We start from the raw sequence: 16176 nt of genomic DNA, 5'->3' as shown, positions 1-16176 counted from the left end.
CTGTGTGTTGGAAACAAAGATCATTTATTTGCTATTGATCCAGAATATGAAACCTCAGGCCAGTTAGAGGGTTATTAATATCAGCAGAAACAAACTCAAACTGTCAGAATGACCATGGTTCAGTCCCGGATGTGATTAACAGCAGCAATAACAGCAGAATCCAACCCCTGCAGTCACTTGTGAACTCGTTGGTGTCTCAGCAGGTCAGATGACTGAGTGAATCCCTTCCCACACTCGGAGCAGGTGAACGGCCTCTCCCCAGTGTGAACTCGCTGGTGTGTCAGCAGAGTGGATGACTGAGTGAATCCCTTCCCACACTCCAAGCAGATGAACGGCCTCTCCCCAGTGTGAACTCGCTGGTGTCTCAGCAGGTTTGATGACTGAGTGAATTCCTCCCCGCACTCCGAGCAGGTGAACGGCCTCTCCCCAGTGTGAACTCGTTGATGTCTCAGCAGGTTTGATGACTGAGTGAATTCCTCCCCGCACTCCGAGCAGGTAAATGGCCTCTCCCCAGTGTGAACTCGCTGGTGTCTCAGCAGGGTGAACGACTGAGTGAATCCCTTCCCACACATGGAGCAGGTGAATGGCCTCTCCCCAGAATGTTTGCGTTGATGAATTTCCAGCCGGGATGGGTAATTAAATCCCTTCCCACAGTCCTCACATTTCCATGGTTTCTCCATGCTGTGGCTGTCCTTGTGTCTCTCCAGGTTGGATGATCAGTTGAAGCCTCACCCACACATGGAACACGTGTACGGTTTCTCACTGCTGTGAATGGTGTTACTTTTTCAATCTGTGTAACTGGTTAAAGCTCTTTCCACAGTCAGTCACTGGAACACTCTCACTTGGGTGTGTTTGTCTCTCGGTTCTTTTCCAGTCACACTGATGTTTGAAATCTTTTCCCACAAACAGAACTGACAAACATTTCTCCTTCCACATTCAAAGGCCGATGATATTCAGATCCTGATGAATCGAGTCAGATCTTGATGTGACGATTGGTTTGGGTTTCCCATCTGCAAATCCTCCCCTTCTAATATCCTGTAAAAGGAGTTTATAAAAGCTAACACTGTCAGTCCAGAAACATTTTTTCCTCTCTTGTTCCCCCAAATAGAATGGAATCATAGAATGGTTACAGTACAGAAGGACGCCTTCTGGCCCATCGTGTCTGTACTGGCTCTTTGCAAGAGCAACTCACTTCGTCCCACTCCCCCCGCCTTTTCTCCATAGCCCTGCAAATTTTTTCTCTTCCAAGAATTATCCAGTTCTCTGTTGAAGGCCTCAATTGAATCTGTCTTCACCACACTCTCAGGCAGTGCATTCCAGATCCTAACCACTCGCTGTGTAAAAAGGTTTTCCCTCATTTCGCAATTGTTTCTTTTAACAATTACCTCTGATTCTGGATCATGATCTGGAATTTGTGGTCCAATCAAACTAAAAGAAGCCAAAAGCACACTGGGCTCCTGCAGTCATTGATAGGGGACTTTCTGACCCACGGGGGATCTTGGGTAATTAATCTGCCATTGAAAGCTCCAATTGCTGAGTGGATGATTCTTTACATGCCATTCCATTGACACTGGGGCTGGAGAGGCAATGAACAAAATTATCAAATAAATTGTAGAGATACCAGAGTGCCAAGACATCAACTGTGGTGCAAAGTACACTGGGAATTCTGTTCTTTACCCACATTTGGACTCAGGAATTAGATGTTTTCACAATTTGCAGATGACACTAAATTGGGTGGTAGAACTAATAATGTAGAGACTGCACTGAAATCCAGGAAGACATAAATAGGCTGGCAGACTGGACAGATAAATGGGAAATTAAATTCAACATAATGAAATGTGAGCTGGTTCATTTTGGGAGGAGGAATAAGGAGGCCAGTTATTGGTTAGAATGTAAGAAATTAAATGGAGCAGAGGAGCAAAGAGATCTGGGAACAGAGTCAAATAAATCACTAAAAGGAACAACACAAGTTGATAAGAGAGCAAAGAAAGAGCTGATGTTCTTTTCTAGAGGAATACAATGTAACAGCAGGGAGGGAATGTTAAATTTATAGAGAACCTCACTTAGAAGGACTGTGAGCAGTTCTGGTCTCCAGATTAAAAAAGGATATTGAAACACTGAAGAAAGTGCAGAATAGATTTACAAAGATGTCACCAGAGAGGATGTTACAATCCAGCAAGATTGAGCAGGCTGGGGCTCCTTTCTCTGGAAAAGAGAAGACTAGGAGGAGATCTGATAGAGGTCTTTAAAATTATCAGTCAATCAGAACAAGGGGGCAGCAATATAAGACAGACATTAACAGGTCAAATAGAGAACTTAGGAGGAATTTCTCTACTCAGAGAGTGGTGAGAATGAGGAACTCACTGCCACGTGGAGTGGTTGAAGCAGATAGCAATGATGTGTTTAAGGTGAGGCTCAATACATTTATGAGGGAGAAGAGAATAGAGGGATATGGGGGTCAGGGTGGGATGAGGAATTAGATTGGGAGGAGGCTCATCTGGATTACTAACACCAGCATCGACTCGTGGGGCCGAACTGCCAGTTTCTGGGCTGTAATTCTTTAAAGCAGGGGTGGATTAATGCTCGGGTTTACAGGGCCCAGGGGTGGATTAATGCTCGGGTTTACAGGGCCCAGGGGTGGATTAATGCTCGGGTTTACAGGGCCCAGGGGTGGATTAATGCTCGGGTTTACAGGGCCCAGGGGTGGATTAATGCTCGGGTTTACAGGGCCCAGGTGTGGATTAATGCTTGGGTTTACAGGGCCCAGGTGTGGATTAATGCTCCAGTTTACTGGGCCCAGGGGTGGATTAATGCTCCAGTCTACAGGGCCCAGGGGCGGATTAATGTTCCAGTCTACAGGGCCCGGGGTGATGGTGTTCTCATGCATCTTCTGCCCTTGTCCTTCTAGATGATAGAGATAGTGAGTTTGGAAGGAGCTGTCAAAAGAGCCTTGTTGAATTGTTGCAGTGCATCTTGTAGATGGTACGTACTGCTTCCATTGTGAGTCGGTGGTGGAGGGAGTGAATATTGAAGGTGGTGGATCGGGTGCCAATCTTCCTGCAACCTTCAGCTATCCTCCTTGCTATTTACCACACAGACAATCATTGTGTCTTCTGCAAAGTTCTTGATCATGCCCCCTACATTTACACCCAAGTTGTTAATATATAGCACAAAAAGGAGGGGACCCAGTACTGAGCCCTGGGGAACGCCACTGGAAGCAGCCCTCCAGTCGCAAAAACAACTGTCAACACTTACCCGTTGCTTCCTGTCACTGAGCCAATTTTGTATCCATCTCGCTGCAGTTCCCTGGATCCCATGGGCTTTTCTTTTTTAACCAGCCTGTTACGTGGGATCTCGTCAAAAGCCTTCTTCACTGCAGCATTACTGCTTTTGAGGTCCTGCTTTTCCATTTCTGACCAGCTCCCTAAATTCTGACTGCAGGACCACATCCCTCTTTCTGCCTATGTCGTTGGTACGAACTTGGACCATGGCTGCTGGCTATTCACAGGAAGTGTCCTGGAATTCCTACATAGCACAGGATGTGCTTCAAGCAGGACGTAAGAAGAGAACCCATTGGGGTGAGACCTCAAGGGAAGCTGTAAGAGAAAGCACCAAGCAGAGGCAGCTGGAGAGAGAGAGAGAGTGAATGCTTGCTTTCTGATGCTATACAGCGAAAGGCTGTGGAAACGTAGTCATAGTCATTTTTTAAAAACTTTTTTTTGAGAGTCGAAGTTTGACAAGATGTAAAGGGCCCACAGGATCATTGGATATCACATCATCCACAGATGTTCAGGTCAGAGGTGCTTGGAGAAGAGAGCAAAGGAAAATATTGTTTGTTTTGAAAAGTCTGGGAGATCCAGCACTTTGCAGCTGGGAGGTATTTGGGACGTTTAACTGCAAACAATTTTATCAAAAAGGATTGTGTGATGTATCAGTGTGGTGTGAGATATTGAAGTGTTGAATAAGTAAAGAAAATAACTTTGATTGTAATTTGGGGTGTCAGCTATTTACAAAGTTCTATTTAGTTAATTGGGGATTTCTTTTAGTTGTTATAATAAAAGACTTAAAACGTGAAATCTCAGAAAATTTGTTCAATAGGTGTTCATATCTTGTATTTTTCATGTTGACGATCTCTCTGAAGCCATAACAACTGGAAAGTGGGATTAATCAGGATACCTCTTTTATGCGGGCATAGACACAATGGGCTGAATGGCCTCATTCTGTGCCATAAATTTTCTATAACACAGGATGTGCACTGTAGAGGTTGGAGCAGCCCAATCATTCTTTTACTTATTCGATAATAAACCTTACCGATACTCATAAACCTCACTACTTAACCAAAAGAGATCACCAGCTTCTTCCCTTCTGTTGGTGTCACTTAAATCTAGGGAAGCTGCCACTTATTCTGAAGTTTCATTTCCAGCTCCTTGGACTAACTTCCTAACTTTGGAGAAAGGGAAACAACTCTACAATACTTACCAGCCAATCAACTCATAGGCTTCCTGACTCGGTGGAAGCGGAGGCTAGGATGAGGGAGACGCTGCACCATCGCTTTAATGGTCCTCGCCAGAGCCCTCGCCGCACGTCCGCGGAACCTGGCGACTCTGATTCGGGGTCTGAGAGCCACTGAGACTCGATGTTACTGAGGCTGCGCTCGCCCCCGATCAGCTTCCTGGATTTGCATCGCGCATGCTCCGCGCTAACAGGCTAGCTCTGGGGGCGGGTCTTACTACGCCTGCGCGTTGCGGCCTGTCTGATGGAGCTAGGCCACATTTTCCCCCGCGGAGCATTCTGGGGAGTACCGGCTGCCATTCACATCTCGGAGAATGGACGAGAAGTTCATGTTTCATACTCAGAAAAATAAAATGGTAAAAACAGTATCTATCCTATCTGTTCTCCAAAATCTTGAAAAATTCTATCAAATCACCCCTCAACCTTCTTAATTGCAGTGAATACCTCAGTTTGTGTAATATCCTTGAAATGTAATCCTTGGAGTCCAGGTATTCTCCGGGTGCTCCGGTTTCCTCCCACAAGCCAAAAGACTTGCAGGTTGATAGGTAAATTGGCCATTATAAATTGTCACTAGTATAGGTAGGTGGTAGGGAAATATAGGGACAGGTGGGGATGTTTGGTAGGAATGTGGGATTGGTGTAGGATTAGTATAAATGGGTGGTTGATGTTCGGCACAGACTCGGTGGGCCGAAGGGCCTGTTTCAGTGCTGTATCTCTAATCTAATCTAATCTAAATCTACACTGCACTTCCACCAAGGCCAGTATATCCCTCCGAAGGTGTGGCATCCAGAATGCTCTCTGTACTCCAGGTGTGGTCTAACCAGGATTTTGTATAACTGAAGTATGACTTCTATCCCCTTGTATTCTAGTCCTGGAGATATAAAGACCAGCATTCTATTAGCCTTTTTTTGTTATTTTATGTAACAATTCATGACATTTCAATGATCTGTGTACCTGGATCCCCAAGTCTCTTTTGATCTCTACTGTTTCTAGCTTTTCAGCATTTAGAAAGTACTCTGTTTTATCATCTTTCTTTCCAAAGTGGATGACCTCACATTTGCCTATATTGAAATCCATTTGCCACAGTTTTTCCCACTGACTTAATCTATCAATATCTCTTAATAATTTTATGCTTCCATCCAAACTGCTTGCAATGCCACCCATCTTTGTGTCATCAGCAAACGTGGATATCCAACCCAGTCCATTACCGCCCCATCAGTCTACTCCCAATCATCATCAAAGTGATGCAAGGGATCGTCAACAGTCCTATCAAGCGGCATTTTCTCAGCAATAACCTGCTCACTGATGCTCAATTTGGGTTCCACCAGGACCACTCAGCACCTGACTTCATTACAGCCTTCGTCCAAACATGGATAAAAGAGCTGAACTCAAGAGGTGAGGTGAGAGTGACTGCTCTTGACATCGAGGCAGCATTTGACCAAGTATGGCATCAAGGAGCCCTAGCAAAATTGGAGTCAATGGGAATCAGGGGGAAAACTCTACATTGGTTGGAGTCGTACATAGCACTGTGGTTGTGGTTGTTGGAAGTCAAGTTAATTCAAAGGCAGGCTTGAAGAAGCCTGGAAAAGTTCAGTGCCGATCGATACAAAGGCAGGCTTAAAATAAAATGCTGAAAAAGCCATTACAGCCATTACAGCTATTTGAGGCATCATGGTGCCATTTGCATCAAAACACCACTTTGTGGACAATGCCTGAAAAACCGTGTGAAGGGGAGCAACAGCACCACAGTGCTACAGAGTTCAGAAAGATTTGGTAGTAAGTAAAAGCACGGCAGGCAGCCAGATCTGTAGCACATTGAAACCTTCCTGCAGAGGAAAGCAGGAAAGCGTCTTCCTATCTAGGAAATCGTGAAAAATCCCGGGAATGCCAGCAAGATGTTGGTTAAATTCCCATGTATGAATTAGAAAGCAGTGATCCTCTTTCCAAATATAAACTTTTCAAACAAATGGTAGAGCTATGCGTCCTTCATTTGGCTGCATCAGAACCAGATAAACTAGCAGTTAAAATTAAGATAGCTATCGGAATCATAGGTTGAATAACCTAGGCTTATTGCAAGATGATCAGGAAGGCCCTAAGAAAATATCGACCGTGCTTGAAGAACAAATCTATGTGAAACTCAATTTCAGGAGACATCGGTTGGAATTTATGTCATATAGACAGCAGGGAAAAGAGACAATTTGTCAGTCACTGTAGAGACAATGGCAGGGACCGAGACTTTTCTAAAGTTGAATTATCTGAAAGAATTGCAGAGCTGCTCATAGCACTCATTGAAGCTTTTCAAAATTTTCAAAATTACTTCCTATAAAAGCCAAAGTTCTTCAAGTTGAAACTTTATTGAAAGACAAGCATAAATATAAGCACGATGAGCCCCCCATTTTACTTTTATTTTTAGTTATTTGTTCTTTTTTTAATATATTTTTTTGTGTTTATTTTATTTTATTTCATCTTAGTTTGTTCAGTTTGCTTACCCACTGTTTTTTCATGTTTGTACTTGCGGCTGTTCAATTTTCGGTCCGTTAACACAGAAGCTCCACGACCTCTGGTCAGCTATTCTGTGACCTTGTCCTGTGTTCTCTCTTGCCCCATCCCCCGCTTTACTTGCTTATAGCCTTTCACATTTCTAATATTTGCCAGTTCTGAAGAAGGGTCACTGACCTGAAACGTTAACTCTGCTTCTTTCTCCACAGATGCTGCCAGACCTGCTGAGTACTTCCAGCAGTTTTTGTTTTTATTTCAGCATAAATACAAAACTCTTCTTGCAGGCTGATGGAGTTTGTGAGCACTCGCCGTGGCTTCAAATATTGGCAGAATAGCTAAGATGGTGAAACTGAACAAGCTGTGTGGAAAATGTGGACTTGTTCATTCAGCAAGAAACTGAATGTCCAAAGCAATGCTGGACACAAATTATTGTAGTGATGAGATTTGAACCCATTCTTCCACAGAGACTGGAGTTTTACTCCAGAGCCTTATACTGCTCAGCCTCACTACCACAGTACAGCCCTTGGCTGTAAAACTGTTGATTGCTGATTAAACAGCGCTCTTCAGAATTATCCTGTGAATCGAGGTCTGTACATTGGAGGATGGAAGTGAGATGAATTGCCAAGCACAGTTCATTCAAACGGCAGGCCTGCATGGTTGAACTGGTAATCCCGGGATCCCGGATAAATTGACAAAGCCATTTAAACATAGAAATAAAAGCAAAATCTAGAAATCTGAAATAAAATCAGAAAGTGCTCGAAATACTCAGCAGGTCTGGTAGCATCTGTGGAGAGAGAAGCAGAGTTAACGTTTCAGGTCAGTGATCCTGTTGCCTTACTTGGTTAAGTCCTGTTCAGACCAAAATTAAAGTTTTTTTTTCATCTTCAAAATGGGGACTGCTTAGAGATTGTCTGTAAATGAAGAAGAAATGTAGTCAGTTCAGGGAAGAACTGTAAATGGGGAGAAATTGAGACTGGTCGGGGAGTATCTCTAAAGCAGGAAATGTTGAGAAAGTGTCTGTAAATGAGAAGTAATGGCAACTGTTTCGGGAGTATCTGTAAATGATGTAGCTATGGAGTCGGGTCATGGATCATGTGAGGTAAAGAGATTTGGTGATAGGTCAGGGCTCATCTATAAAGAAAGTGTTTGTAAATAGTCAGACTTGCCTATTTAACACACAGGCTAAAAGTCAATGTAATGACTATATAGAGACACAGCAGTGTTATATTAGTATCTTCAACAGATAACCTCAGGTCAGATTGGAAAACACAGATGCTAGTTTGAATAACCTTTTCCTCAAAGAGACACAACTCCCCCTGGATCAGGGGCCCATTACTGGAAACGATGTCATCTATTCTCAGACGCACACAAAAAATATTGGAAATACTCAGCAAGTCTGACAGCATCTGTGGTGACAGAAACAGAGTTAGCATTTCAGGTTGATGACCTTTCAGCAGAACTGGCCAAGATTAGGAATGTATTAAGTTTTGAGCAAGAGAAAGGGTGGGGGAGGGGAGGGGAAAGAAGAACAAAAGGTAAGGTCTATGATAGGGCAGAGGGCAGGAAAGATTAAATGACAAAAGCTTTCATGGTACAAAGCCAAGTTTTTTAAAAAAACTGTCTGGATTAGGTTACAATCTGTGGGAAAGGACAAAGAACAACCCAGAGTAAGAATAGTGAACTGGGGGAAAGCCAATTTCAATGGAATAAGAATGGAGATGGGGTGAATAAACTGGAGTCAAATGTTGGCAGAAAAAACAGTAGCTGAACATTGGGCTACCTTCAAAGAATAGAGAGTTCGGGCACAGTCAAGGAATGTTTCCTCGAAGGGAAAAGGTAGGTCAAAAATCCCGAGCCCCCTGGATGACAAAAGAGATAAGATAAAGAGAAAAACTATACTTATGACAGATGAAAGGTAGAAAATACTATTGAGAACCAGGCTAGATATAAAAGGTCCAGAGGGGAAATGAAGAAGCAAAGAGAGAGCATGAAAAGACACGGGCAGCTAACATTGAAGGGAATCCAAACATTTTCTATGGACAAATAAATAGTAAAAGGGTAGTAAACGGAGTAGCGGGGCCTAGTAGGGACCATAAAGGGGATTTAAATATGGAGGCAGAGGGCGTAGCTGAGGTATTAAATGAATACTTTGCATCTGCCTTTACCAAAGAAGAAGATACAACCCATGCAATGGTATAAGAGGAGGTAATTCAGACACTAGAAGGGTTTAAAATTGATAAAGAGGAAATATTAGATAGCCTGAATGTACTTAAAGTGGCTACAAAACCAGGACCAGATGAGATGCACCCAAGGATACTGAGGCAAGTGAGGGTAGAAATCGCAGAGGCACTGGCCATAATTTTTCAGTTTCCGTAGACTCAGGCGTAGTGCCAGAGGACTGGAGAATTGCAAACGTTACACTCTTGTTCAAAAAAGGTAAGCCCAACAGCTACAGACCAGTCAGTTTAACTGGCAGGAAAATGTCAAGAAAATATCATTTGGGAAAAATCAATAGTCACATGTACAAATGCAGCTTAATTATGGAAAGCCAGCATGAATTTCTTAAGGGAAAATCATGATTAACTAACTTGCTGGAGTTTTTTGAGGAGATAATAGTGAAGGTTGATATGGATTTTCAAAAGGCATTTGATATAGTGTCGCACAACAGACTTGTGAGCAAGGTTATAGCTCATGGAATGAAAGACATGGTAGCAACATGGATACAAAATTGGCTGAGTGACAGGAAACAAAGTGTAGTGGTTAATGGATGTTTATCAGGCTGGAGGAAGGTCTACAGTGGACTTCAGTGTTGGGACCCTTGCTTTTCCTCATATATATTAATGACCTAGACCTTGGTGTACAGGGCACAATTTCAAAGTTTGCAGATGATACGAAACTTGGAAACATTGTGAACTATGAGGAGGATAGTGCAGAACTCCAAAAGGACATAGACAAGTTGGTCGAATGGGCAGGCAGGTGGCAGATGAAGTTCAATTTAGAGAAATGGGAAGTGATTTATTTTGGTAGGAAGAACACGGAGAGACAATACAAAATAAAGGGTACAATTCTAAAGGAGGTGCAGGAGCAGAGGGAACTGGGTGCATATGTGCCTAAGTCATTGAAAGTGGCAGGACAGGTTGAGAGAGCAGTTAATAAAACATACAGTATCCTAGGCTTTATTAATAGGGACATAGAGTACAAGAGCAAGGAAGTTATGTTGAACTTGTGTAAGACTCTAGTTCGACCTCAGCTGGAGTATTGTGTCCAATTCTGGACACCGCGCTTCAGGAAAGATGTGAGGGCATTGGAGAGAGTACAGAAAAAAAATCACAAAAATGGTTCCAGGGATAAGGAATTTCAGTTATGAAGATAGATTGAAGAAGTTAGGACTGTTTAACTTGGAGAAGAGAAAGCTGAGAGATGACTTGATAGAGATATTTAAAATCATGAGGGGTCTGGACAGAGTAGATAGAGAGAAACTGTTCCCACTCGTGAAAGGATCGAGAACGAGAGGGCCCAGATTTAAAGTATTTGGTAAGAGAAACAGAAGTGACATGAGGAAAAACTTTTTCACGCAGAGAGTGGTTAAGGTTTGGAATGCGCTGTCTGAGAGTGTGGTGGAAGCAGATTCAATTGAGAATTAGACTGTTATATCTAAAGGAAGAATGTGCAGGTTTATGGGCAGAAGGCAGGGAATGGAACCGAGTGAATTACTCTTTCTGAGAGCTGGTGCAGACACGATGTGCTGAATGGCCTCCTTCTGTACTGTAACAATTCTGTATTTCTGTAAAATTATTGAACGCAATGTTGAATTCAGAAGGCTGCAAAGCACGGAGTTGGAAGATGAGTTGCTGTTCCTCGAGCTTATGTAGAGCTTCATTGGAACACTACAACATCAAGGGGAGATGGTGGTGTACTGGTAATGTCACTGGGCTACTAAACCAGAGGCCCAGGCTAATGCCCTGCATTTTTTTTGAGGGTGGGGGGTCATTGGTTCAAATATTACCATGGCAACTGCTGGCATTTAAATTCATTTAATTAATACAAGTCTGGAATTGAAAGTAATTCTCAGTAATAGCACCAGGAATCTATTATCGGCTGTTGTTAAAACCCATCTGGTTCCCTAATGTCCTGTAGTAAAGGAAATCTGCTGTCCTTACCTGGTCTGGTCGATATGTGACATCAAACCCTCAGCGATGTGGTTGACTCTTAACTGCCCTCTGAAATGACGTAGCAAGCCATTCAGTTGACCAGGTCAATTGGGGATGGGCCACAAATACATGCCTTGCCAGCAATGCATACATCCCTCCCATGAAAGAATAAAGTACAAAAAAAAAGGAGGCCAAGGACAGAAAGGAAACAGAGTAGGCATAAATGAATGGGTCGTTTTCAGATTGGAAAGCTGTAACTAGTGAATTGCCAGAGGGATCAGTGCTGGGGCTGCAACTATTTACAAACTATATCAATAACTTGGATGAAGGGACAGAATGTATGATTGTTAAATTTGCTGATGGCACAAAGATAGGTAGGAAAGTAAGTTGTGATGAGAACATAATGTGCTGAATTTTACCAGCCCCTCAACACCATGGGTCGTGGTGGGGGTGAGGGGGTGGCTAGTAAAATTCCGCAAAGAGAGGCCCGCCTCACCCCCCGATGTTGAGAAGCGCCCGCCGCATATTATCAGTAGCGGGGGGGACCTTAGTGCAGCCCCACACTGCTTGGCGGCAAGCGCTTCATCTAAATATTTAAATTAACAATAATGATATGTAAATTAATTTACTGGCAGGCGGGGCCATCCCACATCGATTTTACGGTCTCTGTTCATATTTGGCATGCCTTCGGAACTCTGTACAGTTTGCCAGATGCTGTTGCCAGGGATGCACTGCTGTCCCTTCTATGTCATCGGGGGTGGCCACTCTGCCACCTTTATTTAAATGAGCTCCTGCACATAATATTGCGGGGTCTGCATGGCGGCACTTCCATGCCAGAAGGCTGCCGAGTTCAAAGGGCACCACCGCGAAGCACGGCGCGTGAATAAAATCCAGCACAAGGAGTCTGCAAAGGGATGCAGACAGGTTAAGTGAGAAGGAAAAGATTTGGCAGGTGGTGTATAATGTGGGAAGTGTGAACTTGTCCATTTTGGCCAGAAAAATAAAAAAGCAACATATTATTTAAATGGAGAGATTGCAGAACTCTGTGATGCAGAGGGAGCTGGGTGTTCTCGTACACAAAATACAAAAAGTTAGTTTGCAGGTACAGCAAGTGACTAAGAAGGCAAATGCAATGTGTTACAACCGACCACTCCTGTCAAAGCCCCCAATCAAAATATATGATTCTGATTGTGGTGGGACCAACGCACTAATTCAATCCTGTCGCTCCACAGATTGGCTAGCATATCATTTAAAACTTTCCAAATTAAAGACCCAGCCAAATTGTACTATTTATTAACCCCCGAATGAGGCTAACCAAACCTGGTGTCTTTAAATCAACAAATTAACTTTTTAATGAGAAGAACCAAATTCTTAAAATTTACGAAGATATAAATACCATATAAAATAGAAAAAATAGAGTCCTTGAAAATTTACAGTCCAATGTTGCTTGAAGTCCTCACAGAATGTTGCTGTCCTTCTCCAGCGAATCTCAACAATTAACGACTTGCAAATACTTTCAACAGAATCAATCTGACTTTAGAGTTTTTGAGGGATAAAAGATTATAACAATGTAACTGCACAGTGGCGCAGTGGTTAGCACTGCAGCCTCACAGCTCCAGCAACCTGGGTTCCATTCTGGGTACTGCCTGTACGGAGTTTGCAAATTCTCCCTATGACCGCGTAGGTTTTCGCCGGCTGCTTCGGTTTCCTCCCACAGCCAAAGATTTGCAGGTTGATAGGTAAATTGGCCATTATAAATTGCCCCTAGTATTGGTAGGGGAAGGTGGGGATGTGGTAGGAATATGGGATTAATGTAGGATTAGTATAAATGGGTGGTTGATGGTAGGAACAGACTCGGTGGGCTGAAGGGCCTGTTTCAGTGATGTATCTCTAAAATAAATTACCAGAGATCTCTGCTTTGGCTTGACTTTTTTTTTTTAGAATTTTGAGAGATAACACTTAAACAGACTAAATTCCTATTCCTTCAGTTTAAATGGTTGAGAGCCAACACCAGCTGTGTCTTCTGTCTCTGTGTCTGTGTGTTAGAATAAACTGTCTTCCACTAAAAGCCAGTTCAAAACTGAATTGTAACAAATGTATTGCATGAAACTCACTCCCAGTGGCGATATCTATGATAACGAGAATGCACCCTTTGAATCGCAGTCTCCAAATGGTTGTTTCTAAGGCAACGAAAATGCACCTTCCTATAACTCCTAGGACTTTTATTTATTTATTTAGAAACAGACCCTTCGGCCCACCGAGTCTGTGCTGACCAACAACCACCCATTTATAATAAACCCTGCAGTAATCCCATAATCCTTACCACCTATCTTGTCGGCTCTTAAAGCAATACTGATCCTCTGCAAACCTTAAAGGCAAACCGCATATGTCGAAAAAAAACTACAGGACTGTAACAAATGTTGTCATTTATTACAAGGGAAATAGAATATAAAAGCAGAGATGTTTTGCTACAGGTGTACAGGGCATTGGTGAGACCGCATCCAGAGTATTCTATACAGTTTTGGTCTCCTTACTTAAAGGATATAAATGCATTGGAAGCAGATCAGAGAAGGATCACTCGACTGATTCCTGGGATGAAAGGGTTCTCTTTAGAGGAAAGGATGAACAGGTTGAGCCTGTATTCATTGGAGTTTAGAAGTATGAGAGGTGATCTAATTGAAACATAAAAGATCCTGAGGGGACTTGACATAGTGGATGTTGAAAGGATGTTTCCCCTTCTGGGAAAGGCTAAAACAAGGGGGCACAGTTTAAAAATAAGGGGTTTCCCATTTAAGACAGAGTTGAGAATTTTTTTTCCCTCAGAGTTGTGAGTCCCTGGTGAGCAGTGGAGGCAGGGTCATTGAATGTTTTTAAGGCAGAGGTAGACAGATCCTTGACAAATAAGGCAGTCAAAGGGTATCAGGGTAAGCAGGAAAGTGAAGTTGAGTCCACAAACGGATCAGTCATGATCTTATAGAATGGCGGAGCAGGCTCGAGGGGCTGAATAGCCGACTCCTGCTCTTAGTTCGCATGTTCATATGTTCGTATGTAGATCAGACTGGGAGCAAGATAAAAAATTTAAATGAGCAGTAACCAGAAGCACAGGGTCATGCTTGCAGACTGAAGGGAGGTGTTCCACAAAGCAGTCACCAAGTCTGCGTTTAGCCTCCCAGTGTGGAGAAGATCACAATTATCTATCACTGTGTATTGTGAGGGCACCTGGTGATAAAACAGTCTCCGCTCAAGAAAGTTCTCAGAGAACATTCCCTCTTGCATTTTTACTCTTCTAATTTCCTCTGTGGTATTTTAAAGATGAAACTACACCATAAAACATTTTGATGTCTTAAAATATACAAACAGCCCATCACAGAAGACAACCCCGGTTTCTCATATGCTAGACCGGGGCACTCACCATGATACTAACAGGAACTAATAGATTCAGGAATAAAAACAAGAAATGCTGGAAATACTCAGCAGGTCTGGCAGCATCTGTGGAGAGAGAAGCAGAGTTAACGTTTCAGGTCAGTGACCCTTCTTCAGAACTGGCAAATATTAGAAATGTAAAAGGTTATAAGCAAGTAAAGCGGGGGTGGGGCAAGAGATAACAAAGGAGAAGGTGTAGATAGGACAAGGTCACAGAATAGCTGACCAGAAGGTCGTGGAGCAAAGGCAAACAATATGTTAATGGTGTGTTGAAAGACAAAGCATTAGTACAGATAGGGTGTTAATGGATTGAACATTGAACAGCCACAAGTACGAACATGAAAAAAAAAACAGTGGATAAGCAAACTGAACAAACTAAGATGAAATAAAAGTATTTCCAGCATTTCTTGTTTTTATTTCAGATTGCCAGCATCCGCAGTATTTTGCTTTTATAATAGATTCAGGACTTGTTCATTGCCGACAGTAGCATCAGACCAGGAATCAGACGTTATTATCAAACCTTGGCTCATCCACTTACCCCAGAGGGACGATTTTTATTCCACAGTGTTTGATCTGGGTGAATAACAGAGCAGGCTTGAAGGGCCAAATGGCCTCCTCCAGCTCCTATTTCTTATGTTCATTAAACCTCAGTCTGGTTCCTATCAAGCTGCTGAGTGAGTGAATTAAATCTTTCTTGACAAATCACCAAGATACCAGACTACAAGTCATGTCCAAAACATTATTTATTGGTTACAAATCACAACTTAGTTAAATCTGGGCACACAGACACTTTATAAACATGTATAAACACATATAAATGTAATCAGAGTTATCCAGCAGTTGAGCACTAATAGGGAGAGTATTTCACAAAACAAGTAACAAATGCAAGGGTGAGAGTGGCCAAAGACCAAAAGGTCTGAAAATTAGAGGCCGAAGCCATGACTGTCCGATTTCTTTTGACAAGGAATCATGTAATTACAGCACTGTCATTGAAGCAAACTGGTTGAGTAATGGCAATTTTGTATAATTTTGCAAGAGTTCACCTACCTAGGCTCAACTATCACCAGTAACCTGTCTCTAGATGCAGAAATCAACAAGCGCATGGGTAAGGCTTCCACTGCTATGTCCAGATTGGCCAAGAGAGTGTGGGAAAATGGCGCACTGACACGGAACACAAAAGTCCGAGTGTATCAGACCTGTGTCCTCAGTACCTTGCTCTATGGCAGCGAGGCCTGGACAACGTATGCCAGCCAAGAGCAACGTCTCAATTCATTCCATCTTCGCTGCCTCCGGAGAATACATGGCATCAGGTGGCAGGACCGTATCTCCAACACAGAAGTCCTCGAAGCGGCCAACATCCCCAGCTTGTAGACACTACTGAGTCAGCGGCGCTTGAGATGGCTTGGCCATGTGAGCCGCATAGAAGATGGCAGGATCCCCAAAGATACATTGTACAGCGAGCTCGCCACTGGTATCAGACCCACCGGTCGTCCATGTCTCCGCTATAAAGACGTCTGCAAACGCGACATGAAATCCTGTGACATTGATCACAAGTCGTGGGAGTCAGTTGCCAGCGTTCGCCAGAGCTGGC

At 43.1% G+C, this 16176-nt stretch overlaps 1 protein-coding gene and 1 pseudogene across 1 annotated transcript in view; one reads left to right on the top strand and one right to left on the bottom strand.

Moving 5' to 3' along the window:
• The window catches only part of LOC137349236 (zinc finger protein 91-like), a 233097-nt pseudogene that overhangs the window by 80335 nt on the left and 136586 nt on the right, over positions 1 to 16176 (bottom strand).
• LOC137349209 (zinc finger protein 432-like) overlaps positions 1 to 16176 on the top strand; it is a 117319-nt gene that overhangs the window by 73833 nt on the left and 27310 nt on the right. The gene's annotated exons all lie outside the window — the stretch shown is intronic.

The sequence above is a fragment of the Heterodontus francisci genome, chromosome 34, assembly GCF_036365525.1.
Source record: "Heterodontus francisci isolate sHetFra1 chromosome 34, sHetFra1.hap1, whole genome shotgun sequence".
Taxonomy (NCBI): Eukaryota; Metazoa; Chordata; class Chondrichthyes; order Heterodontiformes; family Heterodontidae; genus Heterodontus; species Heterodontus francisci.
The sequence above is the reverse complement of the archived record's forward strand: the minus strand, read 5'-3'. Positions and strand labels throughout refer to the sequence as shown.